The sequence below is a fragment of the Haliotis rufescens genome, unplaced genomic scaffold, assembly GCF_023055435.1.
Source record: "Haliotis rufescens isolate VD_foot unplaced genomic scaffold, xgHalRufe1.0.p SCAF_12, whole genome shotgun sequence".
NCBI lineage: Eukaryota > Metazoa > Mollusca > Gastropoda > Lepetellida > Haliotidae > Haliotis > Haliotis rufescens.
Window position 1 is genome coordinate 53611 of NW_025963802.1, and position 9242 is coordinate 62852.

Sequence of the window (9242 nt, forward strand, 5' to 3'; positions counted from 1 at the left end):
AAAACAAAACTGTTAAAAATGTTGATTCTCAGACTCCTAAACCAACACATGAACCAGAAACAGAACCAGAAACGGAACCAGAACCAGAAATTACTAAACTTACAAACAGGGAAAAGAAATTATTGAAAAAGAAGCAGCAAAAACAGCTGCAAACACCAAAGGCCACCTCTCCTTTAGAGGTCCCAGTAGAGGTCCATAACTCCTTTGATCCTCTGGACATTGAGGTAACTCCATCTCCACATAATATCGATAGGAGTACCACAAAGTCTTCCTCACGTTCGCGTGACATGAATTATATACTGCCCTAGGGCAATCTAATGACACTGCAGCAGGAGCCGACAACATCCACTATCAGCTCCTGAAACACTTGCCCGATTCATGTTAGGAGACGTTACTTAGTATATTTGATGAAATATGGACAACCGGAAATTTCCCTTCTTCGTGGCACAATGGTATTATTATTCCTATTCCATAGCCAGGACGGGATCATACAGATCCATCCAACTACCGTCCAATATCATTAACTAGCTGTGTTTGTAAAACCATGGAGCCCATGGTCAACAATCGATCAGTCTGGTACCTGGAGACCAATAACCTCCTGAGTGACATCCAGTGTGGTTTCCGAAAAAACAGAAGTACCATTGACCATTTGGTGTGTTTAGAATCGTTTATAAAAAATTCCATTGTCAACAAACAACATTCTATATCAATCTTTTTCGATCTAGAGAAAGCATATGATACAACGTGGAAACATGGTATTTTAAAAGATTTGCATGAATTTGGATTTAAGGGCAGATTACCTCAGTTTATATCTTAATTTTTAAACAACAGACAATTTCAAGTACCGTCTGATCATTTTGATAAAGATCAGGGGGTCCCTCAAGGCCGCATAGTATCAGTCACCCTTTTCAGCATCAAAATTAATAGTCTCACTAAAGTATGAAACAATAGCGTTGATGGTTCACTTTTTGCGGACGATTTGAACATTTCTTGTCATGGTAAGAATATGAATACAATAGAAAGACAGCTACAGCTCTGTCTTAACAAAATTCAAAAATGGGCCAACGAAAACTGCTTCAAATTTTCTAAATCCAAAACAAATTGTATTCACTTTTGTCGTAAATACAAACCTCACAAGGATCCAGATTTATTTGTAGATGGTACTCCTATCAAGGTGGTAGAGGAGGCCAAATTCCTGGGCCTCATATTTGACCGTCATCTCACATTCTTACCACACATAAAAATCTCAAGGCAAAGTGCCTAAAGGCTCTCGACTTGTTAAAAGTCGTTTCAAATTCCGAGGGGGGAGGGGATCAGATCACCCTCCTTCACTTGTACAGATCATTAATACGCTCCAAACTGGACTATGGTTTCATTGTCTATGGTGGAGCCTGCAAAAGCAATTTAGAAAAATTGGACACTATACACCATCAAGGCCTAAGACTCTGTCTTAGAGCTTTTTGGACCTCTCCCGTGGATAGTTTGTATGTGGAGGCAGATGAACCTTCAATGGAACTGCGCCGCATTAAACTTTCACTGCCATATATCCACCCTCAATATGAAAACCTGTTTCGAAATCTATCAAACCTGGTTCCACCAATTAGGATCAGAATTCAACCATGCATCACTGCAGCTAAAATAGATTTAAATATTATATCACCCCACTGTCTTCTGTCTTCTCCTCCCTGGCAGATGGTGAAGGCAGAAGTAGACCTCACTCTAACCAAACTAACAAAGTCGGATACCAATCCTTTGGTATATCAACAATCGTATAACCAATTACGCTCCAGATATAATTCTCACAGGTCCATTTTTACACAAGGGTCCAAGGATGGTCGCAAAGTTGCAAGTGCCACCATCGTTGGATCCAGAACAGTCTCCTCAAGAATCCCAGATTTTAGTTCAATTTGTACTGCTGAGGCCAAAGCTATCCTTACAGCTTTGACCTATATTAAACAACAAAACCAATCTAAAGATTTCATCATCTTCTCTGATTCGTTATCTTGCCTTCAGGCACTTAAAAGTGTCTCACCATATCACCCTATTATCCTTGATATTTTAGAACTCTATAATGATCTTTCCACTGGCCAATGTGACATCGTCTTTTGCTGGTTACCAAGTCATGTAGACATAACAGGTAACTCAAAAGCCGATGCTGCAGCTAAAGCAGCTCTTGACAAACCATTATCTCCACTTCGTATCCCGTACAGTGATTTCAAACCTACCATCAAATCGTATACTCGGGATCTTATGCAAAAGAGGTGGGACACCCAAGTAGGAAGCAATAAACTACACGAATTGAAACCAACAATCGGTCATACCTGCTTGGGTTGTCAGTCAAGACATGACGAGGTCGTTTTACGACGATGTCGTATTGGCCACAGTCGGTTTACACACGAATATCTGCTTAAGACAGATGAGGAAGAACATCCTAAGTGTATCCCTTGTGATGAAAGGTTCAGTCAAGCATATATTGCTTGACTGTGTGGACTTTGCAATCGCAAGGGATTCACATTATCAAAGTGTAAATCTACAAGATCTCTTTTCCTGTGTCAGTGGGCATCTCATCATAAATTACTTGAAAAAAATTGGTCTGTATAATAAATTTTAAATATGTATGTGAATAATTAAATGCTTGTTTTTAACTTTGGTGTGATGCTACTATTAACAGACATTATTAAAGGCTCTGTCCTGCGTGACACGTAATCCTATCATAATCAATGTAACTATCATCAACCAGTGTTTTTAAGCCAACTCATTTATGAGTATTTTTTAGTATTGGCTAGCATTGTGCACAACCACCAGTGGCTAAAGTGATGACGTAAATCCTGCTGGGGTATCATGCAGGAAGCATGATCCACAGTGAGGTGGGGGGCATGGGTGGCCTAGTCGTCTAAGGCGCCGCGATTCGCTATGCAGAGTTGCGTCCCTTGGGCATGCCAGAAACCTATGATTGGGGGTTCGAATCCCGGTTCGCCCCGATTATGTTTCTAGGTTTGTCAGCACCATACCCGTGCTCGTGGGTTTCACCGAAGTGGTAAACGTCTGAGACCTGCATCACTTGGGGCTTTCCTCCCACACTAAGCTGACACGCCGTGATATAACTGGAATACTGTTAAAAGCGGCGCTAAACCCAACTCACCCACCCACAGTGAGGTGGCCTAGCTGTGGTTACTGATGGCCTATAGCCCGTGTTTTAAAACTGTATATATAATATTGTTATGCTCAAATATGTTTCCTGAATTGTTTCTAAATATAGTATGGTCAAATATGTTTTACAACTTGTTTTTAAACAAAACTTTGCATTAATGACAAAATTGTAAATATATTAACTTGGTCTCGTCGCTATATGGCTGAAATAATGCCGATGCGACGTTAAATTTTAACTCACTCACTCACTCAGCAGACCCCTATCTGGTTCTATCTGGTGAGATATCACAATAACACTTTATGCAACCAGATATAACTATTAGCAGCCTATCTGGTTCTACCTGGTGAGATATCACTATGACACTAGATACAACCAGATATACCTCTCAGCAGACCCCTATCTGGTTCTTTCTGGTGAGATATCACTATGACACTATATGCAACCAGATATACCTCTCAGCAGACCCCTATCTGGTTCTTTCTGGTGAGATATCACTATGACACTATATGCAACCAGATATACCTCTCAGCAGACCCCTATCTGGTTCTTTCTGGTGAGATATCACTATGACACTATATGCAACCAGATATACCTCTCAGCAGACCCCTATCTGGTTCTATCTGGTGAGATATCACAATAACACTATATGCAACCAGATATAACTATTAGCAGCCTGTCTGGTTCTACCTGGTGAGATATCACTATGACACTAGATACAACCAGATATACCTCTCAGCAGACCCCTATCTGGTTCTTTCTGGTGAGATATCACTATGACACTATATGCAACCAGATATACCTCTCAGCAGACCCCTATCTGGTTCTTTCTGGTGAGATATCACTATGACACTATATGCAACCAGATATACCTCTCAGCAGACCCCTATCTGGTTCTACCTGGTGAGATATCACTATGACACTAGATACAACCAGATATACCTCTCAGCAGACCCCTATCTGGTTCTTTCTGGTGAGATATCACTATGACACTATATGCAACCAGATATACCTCTCAGCAGACCCCTATCTGGTTCTTTCTGGTGAGATATCACTATGACACTAGATACAACCAGATATAACTGTTAGCAGCCTATCTGATTCTACCTGGTGAGGGGGCGGTCGGGTAGCCTGGTGGTTAAAGCGTTCGCTCGTCACGCCGAAGACCCGGGTTCGATTCCCGACATGGGTACAATGTGTGAAGCCCATTTCTGGTGTCCCCCGCCGTGATATTGCTGGAATATTGCTAAAAGCGGCATAAAACCATACTCACTCACTCACTACCTGGTGAGATATCACTATGACACTAGATACAACCAGATATACCTCTCAGCAGACCCCTATCTGGTTCTTTCTGGTGAGATATCACTATGACACTAGATACGACCAGATATACCACTCAGCAGACCCCTATCTGGTTCTACCTGGTGAGATATCACTATGACACTATATGCAACCAGATATACCTCTCAGCAGACCCCTATCTGGTTCTACCTGGTGAGATATCACTATGACACTAGATACAACCAGATATACCTCTCAGCAGACCCCTATCTGGTTCTCCCTGGTGAGATATCACTATGACACTAGATACAACCAGATATACCTCTCAGCGGACCCCTATCTGGTTCTCCCTGGTGAGATATCACTATGACACTATATGCAACCAGATATACCTCTCAGCGGACCCCTATCTGGTTCTCCCTGGTGAGATATCACTATGACACTAGATACAACCAGATATACCTCTCAGCAGACCCCTATCTGGTTCTCCCTGGTGAGATATCACTATGACACTAGATACAACCAGATATACCTCTCAGCAGACCCCTATCTGGTTCTTTCTGGTGAGATATCACTATGACACTAGATACAACCAGATATACCTCTCAGCAGACCCCTATCTGGTTCTACCTGGTGAGATATCACTATGACACTAGATACAACCAGATATACCTCTCAGCAGACCCCTATCTGGTTCTTTCTGTGTATCACCATGACACTAGATACACACAAAAATGGATGACATTTTGTACACACATATACACATTAGAATGTTGTTCCACTGCTTGATACCATTTTTCTCAGGTGACTGTTAAGCCTCTTGTTTTTATTTGGCCCCAAGAGAAAGTCTTGTTAGTGTAACAGTTGAGGTTTATACGTCAATTACTGACCAGTTTAACTGGTCTAGATCTTTTGGCCTTGTGGTTTGTGCATTGGATTTGTATGCCAGCGGCCAGGGATCGATCCCCGACAGAGCCTGGAGATTTTTCTGTTATACACATATGTACTACTCGCTGCTGTTACATTAGTGAAACATTTCTAATTATTGTGTAATTAACACTTTTTTATGCTATCTAATTAAAATTTCATTTTATGCAGGGTGCTGATCTGAAAGCCCCCATTGATGAGCGAGTTGTGAAAAAGATCAGGTTTCTTGTTGATGAAGGGGTTTTCAATGCCAAGGAAATGCAAAGATATTTAAAGATCTTTTGTAAGAAGTGAACTGTCTTCTGGCAGAGAATCACCTCAAATCATCAACAGGAGGTACTTCCCTAGCAAGGAAGATATTCGGAAGCTCATTTACCACCAATGGAGGCAGACTATCCACAGCTTCATTGACCAGGTAAATCTTGAGTAAAAGGGTAAAACTTGTAAAATTGAGGCAATAAAATCTGTATTTTACAAGTTAAAAGGAAAACCTGAACAATAAAATGAACAATGATAGATGGTACTTTATGTCCTCATATACAATGTATATATGTTGATTGTTTTTTCAGAAAGCCATGTGTTTGACTAACGGCATAGCCATTACAAGGGTTTCCCACCATCATGCAATTGGTATGCGAAATTATGCTCTGTCCAAGCTCATGGAAACTTCATCAGAGCATCCATAACGAAGGAAATACTGTGACACGGGTGGATGTCAAGCGCCCGCCTCATCAGCACGTGTACAATGTGCTGTCTGACGTCGTTGGTCACATTATTTCTGTGTGCATATCACAGCAGCTCCAAAAAACACGACTTCGTGTGTCCAGTATGTAAGGCACAGTATTCTTGACATGGAAACGTGATGTATTGTGGTCGAGCTAGATTCTGCAATCAGTTCTGAACCACTTTGAGTTTGAGATCCATGCTGGTCTTGTTGTTGGGAATGATTTAGTTGTTCCAAAGCCATGAACTCACGATACAGGGTTGATATTAACAGTCACAGATATCAGTTAAAAGTAATTGGCAGAAATATATTTTATGTTATTTACGAGTAATTCACAGGAATATGTATGATGTCATAATACGATATCTGTAATATGAGGCCCATTTAATAACTTCATGAACAGTCGGAAATAATTTCTCAGATTCTGAGAGAAAAAAAATTCCATCAATAAATATGACACAGTGACTGCAAAAATCTGAAACCGCAGTTCAAAGAAGGTTTATAGTACAGCAACTCCTATTGATGTATCTTATACATGCAGATGTCATATATGAAGATCATAAATCAAAGCTAGTGGGTAAGACGTAGACCATGCAGGACATTAATTGCCTGTCAGTGACCAGGGTACGTGGAATAGGAAAATGCATAAACATAAAATAATAGGTAACCCATGGATGAATTGACATGTGTATAGTAATACAACTGAGAATGAAGGCGGTGGGATTTTGGAAAGGCAAGATGTACATTGCGCTTTGTAGTAAAATTGTGTGATTGGCATCTACATGCATACAATTTTTAAGCATCTTATGATATAAATTACAATTTCATAAGTTAGCGGAAGAAAAACCATCCAGGTACGTGTAGGATTCAAGATAGTCATGGACAGCTATATGATGAACGAGCAAACCAAGTTTACTGAAAATCTCATTTTTCATTCAAATCTCATAAAAATCAACTGTCATACTGCAGTGTACTAATTAATTAATTTAGCTGATTCGCTCACAGAAGACAACTGTTGAGAACAATTATGAAAGCAACAGTTATCTACAGTTACACGTCTGTATGGGATCGGACAATATGTTATTCCCAGGTATAGTCTGGATCAATTGCAAACTCAAGGCTATTTGTAAGTCAGTGATCTGTTAGTTTAAGCGGCCATATACAACATTTTTTAGCTAAGGAAGTTGACCAAGAACAAGAAATATATTAACATAGCTCACCAACATACATGTTGCAAGAAGGAAAGAACAATCAGTATTTTCATACACAATACATAAAACCAGAGTAACAACCGAAACTAAATATCATGTATATAGTACATGCAAAGCGTTTAATTTTACCAAATACCAAGAACTTAAAATTTAAACTTTTTGGACCAGTAAATCAGGTTGATAACATGTTGAATACGATACATGTAAATGCTGAGAAGAGGATGCATCTCGTGTAACATAACGGGACGAAATATGAACATAAACATTTTGTAATCATTTAAAAGCTCCTTATCGGTTATGCTGTTGTGGTGATATATAAATAGTTGACAGAATTTAACAGCTATACATGTATTAAAAAAATAATTTATATTGTAAATAAACACTAAAAATGAATAAGTATTTGCATTTTACATGACTGTATTTTTGTGTACATAGTGATAATATTATATTATCTTCAAATGATGGATTTAAATAGAGAAGAAATACAAGTGGCTGTCATACACATGTATTTACACATATAAAAGGGAACTTATGTTATACAGTCAAACCTTATATAAAGGACATCTAAGGGGAAAGGCAAAAGTGACCTTCATAGATGGATGTCTTTATACACAAATCACTCACTTGGTGAATATGTTTTATATTAATTCTTAATGTGTCATTATTAGATATATACCTATACCTATTGTTTTATTGCAAAGAGGTTATATTTGTATTATGTAGAACAACTTATGATGCTGATTATCAATCTTGACATAAATATATATATAGTTCATAGATTTTTCCTAAAAAACATTTCTTGAGTAATTGGAGGTCATTTTAACCCTTTTAAGGTGTCATTTAAGGTCAAAATGTCCTTTATATACTGTGTTCTTTATACAAAGGTCAATTATATATTGGGGATGCTTAAGGCTGTCCTTTATAGTATCATAGTGATATCTCACCAGGTAGAATGAGACAGTGGTTCGAAATTTGGTCTTTGTTATAAGTCGTTACGATCCAGTTCATTTGTATTTTTATATCGTTGTCCATATCGCAGAATGATACCATTGAAATATGAGTGAAAATAGTACATGCAAAGGGTTTAATTTTACCAAATACCAAGAACTTAAAATTTAAACGTTTTGGACCAATAAATACAGGTTGATAATATCTTGAATACTATACATGGTTGAATACTATCTGGTTGCATATAGTGTCATAGTGATATCTCGCCAGGTAGAATGAGACAGTGGTTCGAAATTTGATCTTTGTTATAAGTCGTTACAATCTAGTTCATTTGTATTTTTATATCGTTGTCCATATCGCAGAATGATACCATTGAAATATGAATTTAAATCTTTGAAATTAAAAAGAAATTGTATGAATATTATTGTTGTTGTTTTTAATGGTCAAACATTCATTTTACGGATTCTATCTCTTCAAAGCTAAAAAACACGATATTGAATATTGAAGTACATGTATTGACAATAAGGCCAACTTTGCCGTTTTCAGGACACTTTTCTAGAATATTCCGGCATTACTTGCCTTTGATATCACTGTTAAACCGTATATGAGGATGGGAAAAGACTGCTGCAGTAATAAGACGCATAATTCAGAAAGTTATTTAGAAAATTTATTGTAATACTTTATTCGTCATATTTAGTACATTTTCCTATCTATCAGGGTTGAGTTGTCCAAACGATGTTTAGCCTAATTTATAATTAGCGACCTTTACATCCAGATTGAGGGATGGCTTTTTGCTATGAAAAGTTTAAATTAAATGAATTGTTGCAGTTTCAAGATACAGAGAAAATAAAATTTGCATTAATTACTAATTAAGCTAACCATCGTTTGAACAGCTGGGTCCTGAAGATTCTTATACAGTTCAAATGATTACAAAATCAAGAAATGTTTTGGATACGGATACTGTTAAGGGCAAAGTGCAAAATCTGTAACGCATTTCTAG

The 9242-nt window shown here is 38.2% G+C and overlaps 1 long non-coding RNA gene across 1 annotated transcript; it reads left to right on the forward strand.

The window, feature by feature from the left end:
• Positions 1-5395: 5395 nt before the first annotated feature.
• On the forward strand, positions 5396-8661 carry LOC125378208. The gene is made up of 2 exons (XR_007220098.1): positions 5396-5774; positions 5929-8661. It is a non-coding gene; the product is annotated as an uncharacterized LOC125378208 (long non-coding RNA).
• The last annotated feature ends 581 nt before the right edge of the window (positions 8662-9242 follow it).